Below are 24,014 nucleotides of genomic sequence, written 5' to 3' on the forward strand. Positions count from 1 at the left end.
ATGTAGAACTCTTGGCTCCAGCATCATGTCTGGCTACATGCTACCACCATGACAATGAACCAACCCTCTCAACCTGTAAGCCAGCCCCAATGAAATGTTTTCCCTTATAAGAGTTACCGTGGTCATGGTGTCTCTTCACAGCAATAAAACCCAAAGTAAGGCATTTACAGTTTGTTTTGGTTTCCTTTTTGCTTATTTTGATTTATTATTTTATTTTAATCTTTAGAGTCTGGTTCTCCTTTAGCTCAAGCTACTTTCTAACTCAGTACAAAGCTGAGAGTGACTTCCAACCCCCCCCACCCCCGACTTCAGAATGCTAGGATTCCAGGCATTCGTCATCAGCCTAACTTACTCATTACTTGGAACTGAACTCAGGGTTTTGTGCATGTTAGGCTAGCATTCTACCAACTGAGTTATAGCCCTAGCCCTCGTTTTCCCATTTTCAAAATAAAGGATTGGTAAAAAAAAAAAAAAAGAAAGAAAAAGAAAAACAAATGAATACTTTAGGCTGAGCTCATCCAAAACAATGTATAGCATACCATCTCTAATCCACCAATCACGTCTTCATCAAGTACATCACTACACCTGTAAGAAATGCATAGTTTTGATCAGGGCTCCTGATGTATTTCTAATCTCCACTAGATTGGTAAGAGTTAAGCTGTTGACCTGTGATTGGCACCTCTAGGTGAGTTGTACCATCAGATTGTCAGGAAAGAAGACCCAACCTCTTTAGCTCCTAAAGGATTGGCAGTGGGAGTGAGGGATGAAGCCCCTGTGTGTTCTCCAGGACTAGAAACTATAGACATACTTAGTCCAAAGCAAAACAACATAAAGTCAGTCTGTTACATGGAACCACATGAAAGTCTGATTTTTGTAGGTCAAAATGGTTGACTGGTGGCACCATTATAGGATCCATACTAATGCTTAGCTAGCATGTCAGCTGCCTTTAATGGAAAGGAAGTATCTTTATTTATTACATGCATTAAATGATTGGCATTAATGATTTTTCACCATCTTTTTTGCCATCTGAACCTTAAACAAATTTTAAACTATAAACAAAATGATGAACATTTATTTTGTATGAAGTCCTCAAAAACACAACAATATTTTCTTGTTCGGGTTTTTCAAAGCAAAGTTTGAGCGCTGAGATGTGGCTAACACAGTTTTTAAAATATCGCTTTATTTTACCTTTTTAATTTCCCTGTAGAGTTTACAACCATCCCTGGTGGAGCTGGCCCATGAGAAGCTAAGTATCTGTCTTAATGATCAAAAAAGGGCACAGGGGCAGGAGTGGGAGGAGTGGGCTCTTTCCCTCTTCTATGTCCACCTCAGGGCAATGTATCTGGGCTAGGATTCCAAGGAAAACTACAAACCCAATTTCTATCGTTAGAAAGTGAGTAAAGTAGGTACAGAAGCTGTCTTGATGAGAGAGAGAGAGGCAGGGGGATGGGAGTGTAAAGGAGGAGGAGTGGATGGAAGTGAAAGAAGATAAACTCTGAGAAGTGAAGAGCTGAGCCATCCAAAGGAGGGCACCAGAGAGAAGTCACAAGGAGAGTAAGGGAGAAGGGAGGGCCTAGCTTCCAGGCAAGAGTCACACACAGGTCACTTGGATAGGAGGAGAGTAGATGCTTCTTGTTTTTAAATTATGATTTATTCTTTCTATCCCTCCAGAAGAACTTAGCGCGACTAGGAAAGAAAGGGGCAGGAACATTCCAGAACTGCTTTCAGAGAAAATGTTTAATTTCTACTTTTTATTCTGCCCCCAGTGATACATAACAACTCAGATAAATTTTAATTTGAAAACAAAATGGAAGGAGGGGAGGAAAGCAGAAAGGCAGGCAGGCAGGAAGCAAGGAAGGAAGGGAGGAAGGGAGGCCAGCTAGCCATGTTTTTCTCCCTCACAGCTTCTCCAGTCATTCTGGGGACTCGTGCATCTGTTAATTCTAATCCTTCTGGAAAGGAACACAAACAGGACATTTCCTGGAAATGTTGTTTGACATGTGGATTAGGCAATGTTGACAACTAGAGCAGTCTGTCAGATACTTCCTCAAAACTGGGCCACCTGGAGAAATGCCCCCCACCCCCAGTCATCTCACATCCTGCCCCTGGTCTCACCCCTGTATCTGTGTCTCAGCTCCTGGCATATGTAGACCTGTCACACTTTTTAGTAAAAGGACAACAGAAAGAGAGGACTCCCATGTCACTTCTCAGGCCACTTCCTTCTTTACATGACACTGCAGTAAACAATTCCCAGGACAGTGAGCTTCTGTAATGATTCCAGTAAACAAAAACAATAAATAAGCAAGCAATCCTGTCTCCAGATCTTGTTATCAGGCCCCTTCTCGTAGAACCACTGTCTTCCCTCCAGAAGCAATGTTGAAGGCCAAAGATAAGGATATTACTTGCACACATGCCAGATCACTGGCAGTTTGTGTTTTCAAACCGCCAAAAAAAATGTGAAAAGGAAGTGTGTTGAATTTAGCTTCCTCAGAATTGGATTCAACTGGATGTCAGACTTCAGTGAGGGACTTGTAAAAGCTGCATTCGCCCTGGCATCTGCAGTCAGAGCAGAGAGACAGCTGTGAAAAGCATCGTCCAGCCAAAACGTGATTTCAAAAAGGTCATTTTATCACATGATTTATTTATATTGTTTCTCCATGGTACAAAGTGTTCTGATTCATATGCAGAATCCAGAGAGGGAGGATTTAAAAAAAAACGAAAGAAAAAGAAAAAGAAAAAAAAGAAGCAAAACCTAAGGGCCATGACTCAGGAGCCCTGCAGAGGCCAAGGAAATGGATTTACTGCATTTTGAAGGCTTTTTGAAGCCTTCCACTCAAAGCAGGTTTTTTGGCATCAATCAAATTAAAAAAGGAAGCCATATCATGCTAAGATTGATCTTTTCCCATACCTTCTGAGGCTTCCTCAGTAAGAAACATGATTAGAGGTGGGCCTGCCTCGATGCTAGTCAGCAAGAACAATGGAGATAGTCTTTTTCATTCAGAAGAGAAAACCAAGGGTCAACTTACCAAATTTCTAATGCTTTATCTTCTTTGCATGATGTGCACCAACTCAAAGGGTTTGAGTTTTCTCCCCTGTCTTTTCTTTCCTAAAGAGCCCTTGTCAATCATTCTAAGCAGACCTGGAGGATCTACTGTGGAAGGCTGGGTGTCTTTTTCAAGTAGGAGCGGATGGCAGAGCTTGTTCATAGTCCCTTGCCTCTGTCGTTGCTTCCTAAAAACAGGACTGGGGCTTTTAATACCACGTTTACAATGTTGACAGGTAGAATTTATTGGATAAATATTTCTTTGGCCATATATATTATTTAACCTCTCTCTGATGTGAAGCCCAAGCTAAATGTTCTGAAGTTGTTTTGTTTTTTGTTTGTCTTTCTGCTAAATCCCTATTCCAGGTCATTTTTTCTTAGTTGGCCTTAGAGTTGGAAGTCAGATATTTGAAAATGTCTTCTGAGCATTACCAATACTCAAAGAAAAGAAGAGTCAAAGCTATTGAGAAAGAAAAGAATGTAACATTGCTTGCCATGGTCTCACTCAATCCAAACCAGGGCTAAGCATTTTTTCTTTTATTTGTCATCATCATCACCACCACCACCACCACCACCACCACCACCACCACCACCACCACCACCACCATCATCATCATCACCACCATCATCATCACCACCATCATCATCATCATCATCACCATCTTGCCTTAACAAACATTTCAGCACCACCTTGCTAATTGCAAATTATGGGAAAATGTAGATTCTCTCACAATGTCTTCAGAAGTGGCTCACTCGGAAAGGCATGAAGTACAGATCATATTCTGTGATAATATCTGTGGATATGTTTGACTGATTTGTTTTTTGGTTGCTAAAATCTGACATTTCACAAAAATTTGACTTGAGATTAATTTACGACTTGAAGTTCCTGAATACCAACAGTATTGCCCAGTCAGTTTCCAGGGACTCGGTCATTTCTCTGCAGTGTCCCTTAAGGAAGCATTGTTTAAACTGAGATAGCATTTTTCTCCTAAAGTTGAAAAAATTAAAAGTCAAGTTTCAATACTATGTGAGAGAATTCTACAACATGCTGAGTTTTATGTCCCTTCACAAACATGCCATTCTCGACAGGGCTGGTTTTGGAAGGGCGTGTCTCTGATCATTGGCATGTGACATTAACCTTTCTGGAGAAGCACTGGACTTGGATATTAAAGAGGTATCTCAATTAAGTCCAGTTTGCTTTTCTTTGCCTGGGGCAGAGAAAAAGACTCTTAAGTCATGAGAAGACTCGTTCAGAATTAGGAAGACCATCTGAGTCATTAGAATAGAAATAAGAAGGTAGGACCAGAAAAGTAGAAAAATCACCCGAAACTTCGAATAAGGCAAAGAGAATACCATGAGGCTCTTCAAATTCATGTCAAGTTTTCTAACCTAGACCTCAAACACGTAAAAAACCAACAGTGTAATAGTCTCGTATTTGGACTCCTGTATATTTGCATACTGTGTAAAACAAATGAGAGTGTCAAAACCCAGGGCAGAACCAGGGAGCTTCGAGCTGGCTACTTCATTAGCCAGGCCAGCTTTAATTGAGCTGCTCAATGTCGCTCAGTAACTAAGTCAAGCTGGAGCAAGTCCAAAGCCAATGTCTTCCTTTTATGGATAGTGAGGCTTCTCAGCTACAGTCTGAGCATTCTTTGCCAATTAATTAGAATCCTATTAGCATGGTATCCCACTAACTAATGGATGCATAAAATAATAACACGGTACATATGCCCATCATTTTAAAGTCTAGAAATGAACTCTCACTCGTCTCAACTCCTTAACCTTAAAGACAGAATATTGTCATCTTCATTTTACAAATAATTTCTTTACTCTCTAAAACTCAAAGCTTACACTGGAACTCAAGACTGTTGATTTGAACAATGGGATTAACACACCTAGAGTTTAATCTATGGGTCGATCTTGTTCTTGCTAGATGAGTGATCTTGGGTGAAGCATCTAAACTTTTCTCAGGGGAACGAACACAGGACTAACTCTGTGTGATGAGCATTAAAGCGTGCTTTTGTTGACAGTTCTAACATGTTGGCTGGGTCATAGTAATTACTCAATAAACTGTTCATTATAACCCAAGAGCCATGTTCCTGAACAAGAGCAATAAACGAATCATTTAGTTCCATTGTCTTGGTTGGGGGGAATGACAGCCATTGTGGTTTTATGGTATCGTTGATACATATCTCCAGGAGTCTTCCATTTAAAGTGAGTGGGGCTTAAAAATATTGAAGAGAAAAAATTTCAAGGCTGTTTGAATGCAGTCACGATTCCTGCTTTAACTTTCTTTCCTTCTCTGGGACTTCTTGTGACTTCCACCAAAGTTTACTTAACCTTTCAGGAAAGTCCTCGACATATTAGAGCCATGTGAAAGAGGAGGATTAAAGAAACCAGCATCACAGGTTGCCAGGCCTGGAAAATGGATTTCAAACTTGGAATCCTTAAGCTTTAGGTCCCATCCAGAGACAGCAAATCTGGGGCAGAACAACAAGCAGATAAACGTTGAGGCAAGCCAGGGCAAACATAATCGTTGGGAGTCCATGCTGAAGACGCATTGAAAAGAGACAGGGACAGCTCTGTGCAGGGAAGAGTGCGGAGGCCGAGGAGTCAGCAAGGAGGAGCCCTGCATTCAATAAGGGCAAAGCCCCTGTAAGAACTGGGAACACAGACCAGGGACAGGTCTACTCTAAATGAGGTATGCCAGGGCCTCTAAAGGGGTGTTCTTTCCATGACCCCACTCTCTCCCCTCTTCTCTTTCTGAAACAACCCCACTAGACAAATAGTGCTGTACCACCCACAGCCCCTTTACCACAAAGAATATACATTTTTCTTTTTTCCTTCCCTCTTTTTCTTATTAGATGAGCTTATTCTCTGTATGAAGAGACTTTTAGGAATTTCGCTGGTAAACAATTAAATCCAAGAACCTTCCTATCCTGGGATCACCTTAGCTGAAACTTACTCGGAGGGTGAATAACACTACAAGTCCAGCCTTGAAGAACAGTTCATCTCCTAATGTCCTTGATGGAGGAACGGGATGAGTACCACCATATTCAAGGTCTTTCCTGTGACATTTACTCCTCACCTCCTAAGGACAGCATGTTAGTTCCCTCTGTCCCCAGCCGGGCCTGCACCCACCCTGCCTGCAGTGGTGCCCCAGCACTGCATACTCTTTCCCCAGAGAGGCCTCAGTGTGATCTGAACGCTGGGCACGAGCCCCACTAGCAGCCATCTATAAATAGACCAGTCTCTTCCCAATTTTTTTCATCAAAAAAAATGTAGATTGATAGAAGGAAATATAGGAGAAAAAAAATAAGCCTATTTAAAAAAAATACCCCTGACCAACTCTGTTTCTCTGCTGTGGTTATGAATGACTGACTAGAACTGATTTGGGGAGGAAAGGGCTTGTTTGGCTTACAGCTTAGAGTCTATGATCTGAGGAAGCCGTGGAAGGAACCCGGAAGTAGGAATAGAAGCAGAGACCATAGACAAATGTTGCTTTCTGGCTTGCTTTCCTTGGCTCATGCTCAGCCGACATTCTTATACAATCCCGGCCTATTTGCCCACGGGTGGCAAGGGCCCACACTGGGCTGGGCCCCCCCTACGTCAATTAGCAATCAAGAAACCCCCCCACAGACATGCCCTCAGGCCAGTCCTGGGGAGGCAGTTCCTCATCTAGGTTCCCTCTACCCAGATGTGTTTAGGTTTGTGTCAAGTTGACAAAACTAATTATGACAATCCCCAAGCTGGGAAATAAAGCAAACATATTACCCTGAGCCCTTTCAAAGTCACACGAAGTGTTCTGGCTAGTTCACACAAAGGTCATTTGATGTTCAGTCGAGGATTTGACCATACAGTAGAGTGGTCACTAATCCCACATGGCTCTTCAAAATTAAATACTAATCAAACAGAATTAAATGAAATTAAAACTTTAGTCCCCTGGTCACTCACACACAAAGCTCAGGGGCTGTATGAAGCTGGTCAGTGGCTATCCTAATAGCCAGATGAGACTGAATATTTCCTTCATTGCATAAAATGTGTTCAGACGGTTTCTCTAAGGGGAAGTAAAGTTGCCCTAAACTTGACTGCTACCCAGAGCCCAGACCATAAAGTTGGATGGTTGTCTGATCTTACCTTGAAAATAATTTTTATTCAGGAAAAGGACAAGTCTTTAAGATGCCAGTTAATTGTCCTGAAATCAATCAACTTTGGATCAAAATTCACAATTTTGTTCTGAAATTTTAGGAAAATTTCATTTATTCACTCTGTGATAATTTCATATATATACACATATATATATATATGTACATACACACATATCTTTTTCATATACATCTCTTTTTTCCCAATAGGTGCCCCTTTTTATTTTTAAATAACCTATTAGGTTTGATTAGGGTTGTGTATTGTGTATGGATGTGCATGGTTATAGCGTTACTAGGAAATGGACAGCTAACCTGTAGATAAAATCAGTGAAGAAAAAGGATTCTCCTTCCTGTAAAAGGTATCAATGGCTAATAGTTCCTCAACCAGGGATGGGGCTTTGTGAGCCCACCCCTTTACCATGTCTAGCATTTTAATGAACTATGTATAATTCACCTTTAAACCGTGTTGATCATCCTCCTGTGTTCCTTGCTATGGAGTTAATATTAGATGTGTGTTTACTATCTATGGAGGGTATTGTGTGTGTCAAAGTATACTCTGACAAAGAAATTAAATAGTTATACTCAGTAGGGACAAGATTTAAACAGAGTTAGCATTGAAACTCTGGGCAGATTACTCTACCAGCCAAATACTCAGCTTTCCTACCAAGTCAGCATTAGCAATAAACCTTGAAGACTGGGTCAGAGTCCATAAAGCTATAGCCGGACAATGCAAGAAGTTAGAGATGACACATAAAAAAGTGAGAGTGATGGGAAGTTTTCTCATTTCATTTGCATATTTGCAGCTTGATTTTTTTAAGACATAAAGACCTACACAACTGAAACTAAAACCAAAGCTGCATATATCCATAGGAATTTTTATGTCATTGTTTTGAAGACTTTGGTAGCATATGGGCGGAGGTTAAAGTCAATATTCTACCACATACAAGCTGTGCAGTCTTAGGCCATCTATCCAATATCCTTGAACATCAGATTTCCCATCTATGTAATGATAGTGAGAACAGTTATATGTAGGGATGTTACAGTGATGAAATTAGATCATGGCAGTGAATGCTAACTGTGTCACTTGTCACATTAGAGAGCCACCAAGACCATGGAAGAAGGTGATATTTATTGCCTCCAATCTGATCTTGCAAGCCATGACTTTTTTCATGTTTGTTTATCTCATTCTGATTTGAACACCTTTTCCTTTGAATTCTCCTTACAGAGAAGTGCCATCTTCATCCTGACTTTGTTTGTTCTTGATAAGCTCAGTGTGTCATCAGAAATGCTCATTGTCTGTGACAGGTGTCACAGCATGAGTTCGGTGTCCCTGAAAACTAACAGAACATCAAAAGCTTTTCAAACTAGCTTGGCATAGGACAGAAGTAGATCAGATAAAATCCATGTGACACAGGAAGCATATGCAAGCCACTGTCCCAGCACCAGGACTGCAAACATACTCAAATTACTATCCCCCTAAGCTTGGGTAAAGGTCAGAGAAAAACACAAATTTCAAGAGAAAATGCAAGATGTTGGGGGCAGGTGTGAGGAGGAGTTCTTTTCTTTCCCGAGCTCTATCACTTCCACATAAACAAGAGTGTCAAAACCTGAAGCAGCCTGGAGAGTGCCTCTAGGAGCCAGGAACTAGTCCCCCGGGACACTGGCCCCCAGAAACCAACATCTTTCTGATGAGCAGCACATAGCAGGAGGCTATATGAGAATATTGTTATGTATATGTCTCTGGACTCTAAGCAAAGAATTAGGAGAGGAGAAGGATACTGTGACTCTTTTGAAACAAGTATGAACTCAGTAGCCTAATGAAAGCCAAGAGGATACAGGCACTCAAATAAATCTAGTTGTGTTTCTCTCCATCATTTGAGTAATTTCTCCCTATGGGTGTGTGTGTGAGGGGGGACTCTAATATCTATATGATAAGGTATTCTCCTGGGAAATCACTTCTTCCATGTATGTCTGGGTGATCATATTAGTCTATCAAAGGACACTGACTTACCTTGAATGATCCTTAATGAATGAACTGCTAACCATGCCAGGAGTACAAAATTCTTTTGATGGTTAATTTTGATCAAGTGGCCATCCTTGGAATTAATCAAACACATATGAAACACAAGGACTAATTGCAAGAATGAAGAAGGTACTAGGTAGGGAGGCAAATGCACATAGTTCCCAAGGTAATCGATATGCATGCCCACGTAAAATCTTGGACCCAAATGTTGACAGTAATATTAAGCACCGTATCTCAAAGGTGCCCAAAATTCTGAATCTATCACCCAATGAAAAAGTAAGCAGACTGAAATCACACTACAAGAGGCTGTTTGCCCAGAAAGAGTGAAAGACTATATTTATAACACAAATACATCCTAAAGATAACATGCTATGTGAAAGAAGCCAGTTGTGAAAGTTTGCATAACCCCACTTACATGAAATTCTACAGTAGGCAAAGCCATAGGGCCCAGATGTTAGTAGTTCCCAGGGGATGAGAGGGGAGGGCTCTAGCAGTCATGGGCTTTCAATTGGGAGCGATGACAGCAATCTGGAATCCCATAGTGGCAATGCTTGCTAATTTCAAACATCCCAAAAATGTGCAGAATCTGTAACGAAAAGGGGTGAAGCTTATGCCATGCTATATGTCTGTAAAAGGAAAGCTCATCATCACTTCAATACTGACATGTTTGCAAGGCCAAATGCTACTTGGCTGTCACTGCCACTAGAAACAGCAGTAGTTAATGACAAGTTCATAGCTATTAGTAAACAAAGAAAGTGTCCACATTTACCCAGGGCCATTCATAGAAAATATTTTATAAAGGTAGAGTAATGAGCAAGGTGAATAGGCCCATATGAAATTATCGTACAGAAGCCCACCGTTTTGGATAGCTAATATACACTATTAAAAATATCTACAAAAAGAAAGTTTAATATTTCTATTTAAGAATTCTTTCCTTTGGAGATTCCCAAGCTTTGGCTCTAAGTACTCTGTCAGTGGTTCCTGCCTCACGGTTCATGACTTTAGTGGACTTTTCCAGCCTCCAGTTCTGAGATTGTACCTTGCAAGGCTTAGTATAGGATATCAGAAAACTTAGGAAAAAGCACACAGGGATTGTAATCGATCCATTTGCTCTTGAGTCATCATGAAGACACCATTCCTACTACTCTTAAGGCTCTCTCGGGAAAAGCCAGCAGACTCACTTTTTGGAATCCTGGCAGTTAAGTGATTATATTGAAAGTTGTTCATTAAGGGAGGTGTGGGAGTGGTTTAGGAAACAGGAGAATTAGGAAGATGCCCAGAGACTAACAAGCTCAGAATTCCTGACGGCCCCTTGGGCTGAAGATCCACAGAAGGGTGTATTGGTAAAGGATTACAGGACTTGTGGGACCAGAAAAGCCTGCAACCTCTCCCTTCCCTATGGCTTTCTGGCTAATGTCTAGCTCTTTAAACCCAACTTGAAGTTAGTTAATCCCAGAGCATCAAGAATGCAGTTTACAAGGGTGGTTCCCCTAGGGCAGAGAGAGTTTTCCAGAGGAAGAGGATAAGAAAGAAACAAATTTTTAAAATACAAAATCATAAATACTAAGACTTCTTTTGCCTCTTTGCTGTTGATGGTTGAAATCCTTGTAGCCTTCTGTCCCTAGATTTGGCGACCTGTTTCCCCTCAATAGCAAATGCTGCCCTTAGGACTACAGTCTAAACAAGTTAGAGGACATGCAGAGACAACTTGTGCTACTTAATTTCAAAGAAGCAACTCTTTGAACAGCGTTAAAATCTGTTTCTCATAGAAGGCAAATTAGTTAATTTCAAATGTGCTTTGTGAATATCAACAGACCACCCAAATGTTTACTTATTTTTAAGTTGTCCTCCTAGTGGGTTTTAGGGGTGGGGAGTGGGGGATCTCATTGCTTTGAGGAAAAAGGAGGGTGTTTTCCTGCATATAAATTGTCGACATGAGGCCCAGCTCCATATTAAAATATTAATGACTCATTTAGTGAAGAAGAAAAATGTAGCTACCATAGAAAACCCCCAGGGAAACATTTGTTTCCACAAACCTACAGCAAAGGGCCAATCGAATGCCCAGAGCAGCGCTTACTCAACCTTTCTTCCTGTACACAGCAGAACACTGTGGGAAGAAAAGAAAGCAACCGCTCTATTGTTGAACTGTATCTCCTAGCTTACAGGTCAGCACACATGAGGGCTGCGGGACCAGAAATTCATATACACCATTCTAGAGCAGAACAAAAAACATCCTCTAGCTCTTTAAGGAAGTGCAAACACTGGAAATGGTCTGGGTTGGAAGGTCTGTGGAGCAGGAGCCCCTGAGGTGGTATCTAACTGGGACTGGCTTTCTGAGGCCTCCTTCTTCCATCCCCAGTAACTTTCTGGAAATAGAACAATCATTGTCTAAAGTCAACTCACAGTGGTCTACCAGGGGTAAAGTCTATTGTTTTGCCAACTGGAATGTTTTGGATTGTAAAGAGCAGAGAGAGAAAGACATATCCTGGGGACCCAAGGGGATGAATGTCCAAAGAGCATGTTTTTATTTGCTAGAAAACCACCACCTGGGCCATCTGATACAAGCCACACCAGGGATTTGAATTGCTATATTTATAAAACTGTCCTCACACTTCCTCAGGCTCTGTGGATTTAGAGCAGTGGCCTTGAAGCATTGTCTTTTTGGTGTGAATAAATTGGAGGATTTCTGTGTAGCTGTTTTGAGAGGGTGGGGTTCTGCTAAGACATTGAGTAGTCTCAAGTCCTTGGGAAGACTCCTTCACTAAAGCTGAGCAGGACAGCTCTTCCCTGCCTGGTTCCCAAGCTCTGAGACTCAGCCACAGGTCCATGAGGTCCCTAAGCTCCTTTGTTCTCTAAGACTTAGCTATCAAGTATACATGTCTTTGAGAAAAGATAATCTTAGAATTCTTAAAACCCTTAGAAGTTCACGAGACAGTAGAAGTTGCAAGGGCATTTCTATAGCTTGAAAAGAGCATATTGTAAGCTGTTTCGAACACTATGTGAATCAGTACAGTGGTTCCACCAAAAAAAACCAAAAAACAAAAAACAAAAAACAAAAAAACAAAAAAACTAAAAATACAGCTACCATATGATCCAGCTCTTTTGTTCAAGGGCATATATACAATGAAATCTAATAAAGCATCACAAAGATGCTCACACAGAAATGTTTAGGGAAGCCCTAGTCATAACAGCCAAGATGTAGAATCAGTCTAGATGCCTATCAGCATATGAGTAGATTTTTTAAAAAAAAAAAAAAAGGTGATGCACACAGTGGTAGAAAGAAGACTTTGGGGATACGGGAGGGAAATGAAGAGAGAGCACTGATAACAGAAAGGAAAACAATATTACGTGATCTCTCATATGCAGAACCCTGAGTTACAATGCATATTTCTATATGTGTGTGTTTATGTGTGTACATGACATGAAAGCAATGGGGATACTATTCGAGTGGAGGAAAGGGACTAGGCAGAAGCGGAGAGGTAGAAAGGATTGTTCTGGAGACAAACAAGAGCAAAGTGCACTAAACAGAGCGAAATGCACTGAAACACCCACAAGGGAATGCCATCAAGAAACTCATACTTCATGCACTTACTAAAAGTAGTTTAAAAAACTTTAAAACGCCATTGTTGGAAGGGTGCCAACATATGTAGCAGATGTGCAACTTGGTCTTCACGTGGGTCCCGAACAACTGGAGTGGGAACTGTCCCAAAAGCTGTTACCTGTGCATAGGATACGTTCTTCTAGCTGGACTGTGCCTTGGGGGGGCAGGGACCCAAGGGGGTCCTCCACCCTCTCATAGGAGAAGGGAAGGGAGAACAGGGGATGGATTATGGGAGGAGATGCCTAGGAGGAAGTGAGAGGGATGTAAAGTAAATAGAAAGGAAAGAAAGAAAGAGAGAGAGAGAGGGAGGGAGGGAGGGAGGGAGGGAGGAAGGAAGGGAGAGAGAAAGAAAGGAAAAGAAAGGAAGAAAGGAAGGAAAGAAGGAAGGAAGGAGGGAAGGAAGGAAGGGTGACAAAACTATTCAAACACACTTGATTTTCTAAAGGATTATCAGTATAGCCTAAAGCTTCTTTTGGAGGAGACAAGTTTAAATTCCTAGAAACGCCACTGAAGCTGTGCGGCTTTTGGCAATGCTCATCCTCAGTTGTAGCATCAGGTCAAATGAGCCTTACTATTCCATTAACTTTGCTGTGTTTTACCTACAGCAGTTACTCCATACACACACATACATATATTTATACCTACAAACATGGTGCTTCAGATGTAGTAGGTATTCAGTAAGTGGAGCATGAGGATGGTAAGGACAACTCGAACTTCTTGCAGACAGATAAACAGGAAAGAGCATCTGAATGTGTGCAAAGGAGGGAAAGATAAGGAAAGGGCAGATGATATAACTGTTCAGTGACAGCTGGCTCTCTCTCTTTCCCTACTTGTGTCCCATGCTGAGAAGAGGGAGGCTGGGTGAAGAGAGCTTCAGCTTTTGGGTTAGAGCTGGCTGATGAAGGAAGAGGTGAGAGATACATGGGAAACTCTAAACAGATGCAGCTGCCTGGTTCCTCAGGTCTGTCCCTGAGAGAATATTGACTCGGCTCTAAGGAAAGCATTTTGTTTGGCAGATTCTGACTCTTTTCATGCATCTGAATTTTTTGTGCATCTGAATGCTGACACTTCCTTTCTCCAGCTAACTGCTTTGTAACTAATCACACAGCCTTATAGACAGTACTGGCTGGGGCTTCTCACATGACTAAAATTTAACCTGAGCAGGGCTTGTCTCACACAATGCTATATCACATCATGTAATGATGAGATGAGACAATAGGAATGGAAGAGAGTTTGAGAGAGAACAAAAGAGTGGTGGACTGGGGGTGGGGGCGATGGGTGTGAGTTTTCGTACAGTGACGTACAATTCCATTCCTTATTTGGAGCCAATGGTTTGCAGGGAAAGAAACAAGGTGTGTGTGTGTGTGTGTGTGTGTGTGTGTGTGTGTGTGTGTGTATGTGTGTGTGTGTGTTTAAGTTATTAAATTCATCTCAGAGGAACAATGTATTTTTAGATCCACCTCATGACCTGATTTTCTGTAGTGATTTCATTCCCTAAGCCATCCCTGTTGATCATAGGCTACCCTGAGGTCAAGGAGAGAGGAGGAATAAGTGGAGAAATGTGGTTGCCAGCAGCTATTAGAAACCATACTCTTCCAATCTCAGAGAAGACCATGTTGCCTGGGCTCCAGCTCAGCACTCTGTGGCTGCCTCCTCTAGTTGGACTTTGTCTGAAAAGGAGTTTAGAAATAGCTCGGTCAGAAAAGTGCTTTGTAAGCATGAGAACTTGAGCGTGACAACCCCCAGCCCCTGCCACCATGCACACATACCTGAAGCAACATGAAAAAGCTTGGTAGAGAAGCCTGTGCCAGTAATACCATGACTAGTGCAGGCAGAAGCAGGTAGACAGATCCATGCAATTCACCGTTCAGTCATCCTAACCTTCATGGTGAGTTCCAGGACAGTGAGAGACCTTGACTCAAAAATATAGAAAGTGAAGGTGGATGGCTTTTGAGGGAAGACATATGAAGGAATACTTAGCCTCCAAATGCACCCCTAAGCATACAAGTGCACATACACATGCATAAACACACACACAGTCTCTCACATGCACACACACACACACACACACTCACATGCTCACGTGCACACAGTTTACATGCTTCAGCTCTGAGAAGGGAGACAAAGTGGTCATCTACCTCTTACCAAATTCTTGGCAAAGCTCTTTTAAGATCTACCTTCAAGACTAGCGATAAAGTGCTTAGCATGTGAGAGTATGGTGACCTGATTTGGGATCCGCAGAACTTACCTAAAAAGCTAAGCGTCTATCATTCCCTTGCATGGTGTGGGGGGAGCGGCTCCCGGCTAAGCCAATTTGTGAGCTCCAGATTCACTGAGAGACCCTTTCTCAAAGAGTAAGATGAAACATAATAGACACAATTTCTGAGCCTCCAGATATTCACACACAGGCTCCACCCTCAGTAAATAAAAATACTGAAGTGTAACTATCAAGCAAATAGGATCCATCAGAAACCCCTCCCAACCCAGTGCAGTTCCTATCCCCTTCTTACCTATTAGATTTTTCTCAAATACTGTAGAAGTCCTTTCAGGCTTGTCTAGTCCTACAAAGTCTCTCCATGGCAAGATCAGCCTCTACCTCTCTAGCTCCCACATGCTCTGTATGTCCAAAACCCAGCAACTTTCCAGTCAACAGCTCTTGTCTTATCTCCTGCTTTTAAGTTAGTAAAACTTTCTATCTTTCCTCCCACTCAAGATCATGTAATTACAAAACTGAGTGCAACATTTTCCTAGAATTTGTCTACCCAAGAGAGTTCATTTTAGTTCTTTAACTGATGGGGATAGCAACCCCATAGGAAGACCAGCAGTGTCAACTAACCTGAACCCCTGGGAACTCCCAGAGATTAAGCTGCCAACCAAAGAGCATACATGAACTTGTTCGAGGCCTGGGCTCATGTGTAGTAGAGGACTGCCTTGTCTGCCTCAGTGGGAGAGGATGCACCTAATCCAGTAGAGACTTGATACCCCAAGGAAAGGGGATGCCCAGGGTCAGGGACACAGTCTCAGAGGCAAATGAGGGGATGCATGGAAGAACTCTGTAAGGGGGCATCAGGAGGGAGCAACATTTGGGATGTAAATAAATAAAATAATTAATTAAAAAGAATTTTAGTCCTTTATTCCGGGTCAAGTACCCTTAAGGTTGTTGTAAATTTAGCGATAAAATACAGGATTAAGAATTATATTGCTTTAACAAAAAGACCTTAAAATTTAGTAGCTTTCCATATGGGATGATCTCAGTATCTTTTGTTTTTGTTATGAGACAGGCTTTCATATCTCTCTGCATAGCCTTGAACTCAATACTTAACTAACGATGCCTCTGGACTTGACACTGTCCTCTCGGTGCAGGGATTACAGGGACTCCCACCACTCCTAATTGATGTAGTGCTGGGGGTCAAATGTAGAGTGACCCTTGTGCTAGGTGAGCCCTCCATGAACTAAGCTACATTCCAATGTCCAGATTTCTGTCATTGCTACTAAGCAAAGTCCTTCCATAGCACGTTCCTCCATCTTTTTGGATGACTGGATTCATCTCTGTGGGTTTTGTGTTTCCTTTTGCAGTTTGGAGGTGGGTCAGCATGTTCACATACATCCTCAAGGCCTCTTGTCAGCCCACTCTAGTCTAGTTTACAGTTTTGGTTTAGCTCAAATGAGCGGGGAAAGAAGTTTGGGGAAGAACGTGCTACCAGGCGAGGACGTGTATTAGCCCCCATTTCTATTGACAAGCCTACTACAGAGACATACCTCATGTCTTCTTTCTAAGTCCTTTCAAAGCAACCTTTGATGTTGTTTTGTTATGGACTTAACACCAAGAGGCAGAAGTAAGTAAAAGTAAGTGTGGCTGGAAAAGGGGCAAGAGAGATTGGTTATGTGATTGAGTGGGTGGGGCCGACTCTTGGTATTGATGTGAGCAGTTCTTGTGTATCGGCCTTTGAGATGCCAGGAAAAGTATTGGAGAGGATTTTTACCACCGATTCCCGTTTTCTAATTGTAAAATGTCCACAGGCACTGCGCCTAAGATGCTTTGTGTGGTACATCTCGTTTGCTTTTTTCTTCACCCCCAAACATGGTGATGGAGAATATAGTCCTACAAGTTTGGGCCACTGTGTACCATTGTGTGATGACACAGCGATCAAACGAGGGACAGGCTGTCGTTTCCAAGTTTCCCTTCTGCTTATTTGTAGTAAACTTTGACCTCCATTCATTTCAACCTTTGTAACTTTGCTCTCTCTTATATGCTGCCTTTTTCAGAATATCATATACTGAGAATCGTACCTTTAATTCTAGCTGCTAGATGGCTGGGCGTTAAAATGTCCACAAAGACCTGTTTTGAAAAGCACCTGGAGGATTTCTCCCACACTTGGTAAGTTTAACCTGATGGGGACATTTCAGATTCAAACCATAGAACCTTCCCATCAACTAGAACATTCTCTTGACTCCAGCAGGCATTCACTGAATGTATCATCACTGCATTATAAAACAAGAGCATAGCATGCATGAGGGCAGGAAGCCTGTTCTTCTTTAGTCCCTCTGTGGTACAACCCCTCTCCTTTGGGAGCAAGAAAAATTATGAAGTTGCCTTCATGGAGGTCTTTTTGGGAACCTTAACATGAGTTTTTAATGATCAGCCGAAGTCCCCAGGAGTCAAGGGACTTTACCACTAATGAGCCCCACCCGATAAGCAGTCTTTGGCCTCTGAGCTGCCAAAGTGTAGACAGGCCAGAGAAGTAAAACTTTTAAGTCAGCCTTATCTCTTGGTATTTTGCCAACTCTGTGGAGGTCCTGGATTGTGTCCCTTGCCTGGAGGCACCAACATAGGTTTTCCCTAAAGGAAGCTCAAATTCATGCGGCCTTAGGTCGTCCCAGGAGAGAAAGAAGGAGAAGATAAGCAATTGTTCGAGAAGCACCTTAGGAAACTGTACTGGGGTGGCACCCTAAGAAGCTAAAAAGCAGGGTAAAGTAACCCCCGTCCTTTGCCTCTGCCTCCTACCAAAGTTGTACTTGCCATGACAGAGAATTTGAAAATACCATGCGTCAGAAGAAGAGTCTAAAATTATCCCCTCCTGTCATTAAAAGAGTAACCGTTAGCATATCAGACCTAAGGTTTTGTGTTTTGGGGGATAAAGAAAGCACACACCCACACACTCGTGCATGCACGCATGCTCACGAATGATCTTTGAGACCAGCCTAGCCACATAATTAAGCTCTAGAAACATCTTACGTGTTAGTGGGAGATTGCTTGCCAGTTCACTTCAAGTACCTGCATTTGGTTTGGAAACAGATTTAAAAAGTTGTCAGAGCTGGGCATGGGGGTGGCATAACCCTTTAATCCCAGCACTCAGAAGGCAAAGGCAGGTGGATCTCTGTGAGTTCAAGGCCAGCCTGGTCTACAAAGTGAGTCCAGGACAGCCAGGGTTGGTTGCACTGAGAAACTCCATATCGAAACAAAACAAAACAAAAGCAACAAAGCAAAACAATGGCAACAAAAAGCAAAATACAATAACAAAGTTGTCAGACTACTTTTATGTTTAATTCTCTTGTTTTTCTAATTAATTAATTAATTAATTGTGGAAAAAGTATTATCCCAGGTGCTTAGAGCATGGACTCTAGTGTGGGTTTGAAGTCTGACTTCGGTCATTGTTTTGGGGACGTAAGCCTAGGCCAGTGATTTTATAAGGCCGCGTCATCAAATAAGAGCAATAGCTAATTCATGGGTCTTTTGAAAGGATGCCTTTGGGTGGTCCATGTGGCCCTTCATGCACAGGAAATTCTCTGTACATATTATATATAAAAGCCTAGCTAAAGAAAAATAAAACCTTCAAACCTACCTTCTAGAGATAACATGTTAATTGTAAGGACACATTTGTGTTTCTGTAACCAATAGATGGCAGGTACCTTCTCCTGACAAAAAATGTATATTGCTCAAAAGTATGTCAAATATGCTAATGACCACAGAAAGTTCCACTGATACAAATATGCCAGGATTCTCTTGTGAAAGAAAAGAAAATCACAGAAGGCACTGTAGAACACAAAGCCTCGGGCTTCTGCCCAGTCAAATCCTCCCTGTGCGCGTTGGACGACACCAGTGTGGAATAATCTTGCCACAAACTTGGACTCTACAATGTCAGGAAGGATCTAAGAACCTCGTCCCGATTGATTTCCAAGCCGGAGCTGACCTTGATTGTCCCAGGACGTCACCCTCACCTGAGCACTCTGCTCTTGACATGGAGAAGAAACAAAATTGGAAACAGTTGAATTCCTCTGGCGGCTCCTGCTGACTAAGCAGGCGAGGGACCCCACTGCAGAGTTCATGGTGGTTTTGGCAGAGCAGGATTCCCTCCCGAGGTTCCAGCCTCCTGGGGGCCAGATGAGGGGCGGGCTTGTTTACACAGCATCTCAGACCAAACAGCTGGGGGACGGCAACCATTTAATTCTGCCCTGCTGACTTGAGAAGGAATTTGGTTACACCACACAAGGGAGAGGCTTCCTCAGCTCATTCCTCACTTTGTGTGTCTCTTCCTTTCCCCCCTTTCCTGTCTTAAAATTTTCCTCCCCCTGTCTCTTTATTACCCCTCTGCTCTTCCTTTTTCAACTTTCCCCTCTTTTCTTTACTTCCAAAACAAAGTGCTATGGGAGGATGCTTAAGACAGACAGAAGTCCTTTATTTTTAGAGCCGGGAGAATTTTTATCCCCAAAGATCTGTTAGTAAAATAAATGGGATTAATCTTTCTCATTCGGGCAAAACATGAACCTCACACTGGTCTTAGAGATGCTGTTTTTGGAAAGAAAGGATTGGGGTTCCTCAGGGAGTCTGACCCAGCTACACCAGTTGTAAAGTCCGCCCATTTCCAAGCAAAGGAGAGGAATTGGAGCCCAGCACAGGGTGGCTAATTCTGAGGAGACTTTATCCACATACTGCCTGGGACGGAAAACCACAGCCTTAATTAAAATTTTCAATTCAATCCCATTGTTTATTAAGAAGGCAATAGAGAGCCCAGGGGGTCAAATAGACAAACCCCAACTCAGCCACTGAGATGCTGTGTGTCTTCAAGAATATGACTCTTCCTCCGGAAGCCCACAGAGCTCTCCTTTTGGAGGTAAGACTAACCGGAGTGGGTGGACATCTGTTTGGGTTGTGTGTCCCAGGTATTTAGCATAGAAGAGTGACCAGGAGAGGCAGTTTGGAGCCTTTGAGTGATTCTTCATTGTTCAGTGAGCTGTGGATCCCTTCACTGAGTCACCATTTCAGCCTTGCTCTCATAAGGAAAAAACACACATCTGTGTATCAAATGAGCTTGCTAAAATAAAAGTGCATACTGTCTGGAATATTTTATTGATCTATCAAAAGTAAACCACTGAAAGAGGAAGCAGCTTAGGGCAGAGGAGCGACTGGAGCCCTGCAGGCTCCTGGCCATCCCTGCCAAACCCCCTTCCTACAGTCTCCTAAAATACGAGTGGGTAATTGGATGCCGTATCCTACGATCATCTCCCCCTAGTCTTTAGAATCCACATTTTTCTCATTTTTGAAAACTGGAGTAGCATATTCTTGTCTCCAATAGCCTGGCTTCCATCCCAGTCTCTGATTTCTTTAAGCACACTGACAGTGGTTTTGTAATCACATCTGCAAGTCTTTTCTGTATTCTAGAATTTAATCCAACTTGAACTCATTAAGTATCCAGTTCCTCTGCTATTATCTCTTGTGCAAATTTTTTGTCTATAAACCTCCTCTCTAAAATGCTTCTTAACCAAAAAAAATCCACCAACATATATGTAATGTATGATGGCTGGACTTATACAAAAGCTATAGTTAGATCAAATAAAGTTGTTTTAAAAACCTGTTCTTCTTGCTTCTTCATTTGAGATAGCCTTTGTGTGTGTGTGTGTGTGTGTGTGTGTGTGTGTGTGTTTCTTTTTTAATGTGGAGGCAGGTACGTGTGCCGATGGATGAAGGAAGCATGAGAACACCTGGTGATGTCACACATGGTAAGTTCAAGTCCAACCTGGGACGTGTGTAATCCTATGTCAACAAACAAGGTTTCTGTTGTCGGTTTGGTTTGTTTTTTGTTGGGTTTGTTTGTAATAATAATAATAATAATAATAATAATAATAATAATAATAGCGGCAAGCTGGCTCAATGTCTTAAAGTTCTTGCCATGCGAACCTGGTTACCTGGATGTGGAAAGAGAGCCAGCCCTTGACAGTTGCCCTCTGACCTCCATGTGAATGCTGTGATATGCATACAACCTCACTGACACGGTCAGCACACACAGATACAATAATAATAAACATAAAAAACCCTTAACATATGAGCACATTTCTATATAATTCGTCCCCTTACTGTTGTCTTATTTGTAGCAGTAGCATACAGTTTCTATATAACCCTATGAGATGATTTTTGTCTCACTTAGCTGCTTTGGGTAAGAACTTCTGACTCTTCTGAATATGTGCTACCTTGGAAATGTTCACAGGTACTTAAGAAGTAGCTGCTTGTATCCTTAAGGGAAGAGGTTCCTAGGACAGAAAAGATAGTTTAGGACCCTGGCTTGATGCCTCTGTTTTTTTTAGGTCGAGGGTGGACATCAAGCAGATAGCTCCATTTTCAGGGTCTCGTATTCTTCCTTAGAGTTTTTGTCTATTAAAGACCTGGGGATTAGGAGTGATGGACAATGACTCCCAGAAGCAGCTCTTGGGAGGGTTAAATGTGACATAGGTTGTGAGGGGTAGAGCATAGTGAGTTGTCTCAGTAAATGGTAGGAAGCTATTGCTGTCAGAAACTTGGTGTTTGTTTTATAAAAATAGAGAAGGAATATGTTTGGTGGAGGTGAGGTAAGGTGTGGGGGAAGGGGATGCGTATGAGGCCTATGGTGAGGCATCCCTTCCCCCAACTGAGGGACCAGCCATAAGACAGTATAGTATAAAGTTTATTCAGGGCATGGGGAGGGGAGTTGAGAGAAAAGCAGAGAGAGAGAGAGAGAGAGAGAGAGAGAGAGAGAGAGAGAGAGGAGCCACGAGCACATAGAGAGTGAGCGGGAGGGGGAGGGAGATCAGTAGTGGAGAGGACAGAGCAAGAACAAGAGAGCAAGAGAGGGAGGGGCAAGCAGCCCCTTTTATAGTGAGTCAGGCGTACCTGGCTGTTGTCAGGTAACTGTGAGGCACAGCCTAGTCTAAATGCCAACATTGGTATGGTTCAAGGTCTACAGACTTTGAAAATAAGGATCAATCAATGATCTTAAGTTGAGAGTCTGCATTTCAAGCTTGATGTACAGCTTGTAGATGACTACTATAGCAAGCCATAAGTTGTGTTAGCTTGAGGACCTATGCAAAGATACTTGTGCAAAGCTTTGAATCAGCTCTTCTACAGTGCACACATAGTCCTAAAACTCATCATACTATGCAGAGCAATGTGATAAACACCACAAAGATTATAGGAATCAGAATTAAGGCAACCATTTCCAGGTACTCAGAAAAATCTGTGGTTTTTACCCATATTCCTAGGGGATATTTACAATATCTATAATAATTTTTTTTGGTTGCTAAGGTGTGGTAGGGGAGATCAGAATTTAGCATTCGTGGTGGATAAAGGCCAAGACAGACTGCTACTAAATGTCCTGTGATACACAGGCTCTCCACTGATCCCTAGCAAAGATTTACCCCGCCGGCAACTCAGTAGGGCTAAGGCTGAGAAACCCAGGATTTATGAACAACACTCAAAAATGTGTTAGAGTTACATTACAGAAAGGAAAGCAAGATGATAAAAATCTGATTAAATACTAGTACAATGTAGCTCACGTTAAATGTTTTGTAGATATGTGAGTACATTAACACACACTGTAGTCAGCTCTGCAAATGACCTGGCATTTGCCTGTGGACGTGAGTGTGGGCAAGGAGCTGCCTGTTAGTTACTGGAAAGTGGTGGAAGGGGCTTCTCCAAACCCTAGCTGTAGTACAGATGTGTGTGGGTGTGGTCTACTCTACCTGTGGAGCTGAGATGGATGGTGGGTGTCCCAGTGTGTGTTGGGCATGTTCCCACGAAGTTCAAGTCTTTGGGCACTACTTTCTGCGTCCATCTGAGCCTCTCAGGGGTGAAATTGTGAGTAAGTGAACGTGAAATTCAGTTTATGTTCAAAGGATTCCTTACCATGCTGTCAGTGCTGGAGCCCACACGGACTTACTTACAGAACAAGCTGGATAACAGAACTGAGCTTGTACAGTTAATTCCACAGAGCTGACTCAAACGGTAGTTCACACAATCCAAGAGACTTTAACGAACGCAACGGAACAAAGACATGTTTCAGAGGAAAACCTCCGGGCTGCTCCGATCCAACTGCCCCATGTGGTATTCTAGAACATCAAACTTTTCTGTGACCTGGCAAGTGCCCCGGGCTATTTATATATATCAAAGCCTATTTAAAACCCTGAACAATGCTGAAATGTTTAAAGGCAAAATTGTATGATGTATACCATTGGTTACAAAACAATCTGAGTAGGGGCTGTGGAAGAAAGGGGCTAAGAGGAAGCCAGGCTAGCCATGAGTTGTTCAATGACAGGAGGAGGGGAGGAGATAAGCTTTGCTTATCGTCTTCATCATGCCGTTGCACAATGAAGAAAGAAGGAAAGGTGGTCGGTAAATAATTGTGAAGCAGCAGAGGACTCGCCAGTAGGCTCAGTTTTTAAAGGGTGGTGCTGCTTTTGAACATCGCTTTATACCTTACTAGTGCAAGGAAATACTCTGCTATAAGCAAGGGTTGCACTGAAGGCCTGGAAAGCCATCTCACTTTCCACAAGTTCCAGTGACTCTTGAGGACAGCACACGGGTAACGGGGCCAAGTGTCAAAGGGAAAAAATGTGCATACAAGTCATGGTCAGTGACCGGGAGAAATACCCAACTAGTGTTTTACTGAACTGAGATGATAAAGTCCTGGTGGGGGACACAACACTCTGAGCCAAGGAGGACATGGAAACCATGTGAGGAAGCACAGAGTTTGGCAAAGAGCTCGGGTGGGCGTTAAACCTTGACCTCAGAGGCCTGATTTTACCGAGCATCCTTGGGCAAGTTAATCTAATCATTCTGAGAAATTTTGTTTTCTTTCCAGATTGTGAAAATTGAATTCTTTTTGTAATGAAAGGAAAGAAAAAGAAATCAGATATCGAAAGAAACAAAATAGGAGGCTGGGATAATGAAACCAA

At 42.3% G+C, this 24,014-nt stretch overlaps 2 long non-coding RNA genes across 4 annotated transcripts in view; one reads left to right on the top strand and one right to left on the bottom strand.

Annotated features, from left to right (window-relative positions):
- Window positions 1-20,153, top strand: part of LOC102555978 (uncharacterized) — a 230,490-nt gene extending 210,337 nt beyond the window's left edge. The window contains exons 5-6 of one of the 3 annotated variants that reach the window (XR_005503755.2): window positions 1-6,104; window positions 17,079-20,153. This is a non-coding gene — a long non-coding RNA (uncharacterized LOC102555978). The other 2 variants (XR_005503757.2, XR_005503749.2) reach the window with 2 other exon arrangements.
- LOC120102344 (uncharacterized) overlaps window positions 1-24,014 on the bottom strand; it is a 46,720-nt gene that overhangs the window by 11,906 nt on the left and 10,800 nt on the right. Inside the window, exon 2 of the long non-coding RNA XR_010065878.1 lies at window positions 9,627-24,014. This exon is cut by the window's right edge and continues 7,745 nt beyond it. This is a non-coding gene — a long non-coding RNA (uncharacterized LOC120102344). The remainder of the gene's footprint in view (window positions 1-9,626) is intronic.

This window comes from Rattus norvegicus, chromosome 4 (genome assembly GCF_036323735.1).
Source record: "Rattus norvegicus strain BN/NHsdMcwi chromosome 4, GRCr8, whole genome shotgun sequence".
In the NCBI taxonomy this organism is placed as follows: domain Eukaryota; kingdom Metazoa; phylum Chordata; class Mammalia; order Rodentia; family Muridae; genus Rattus; species Rattus norvegicus.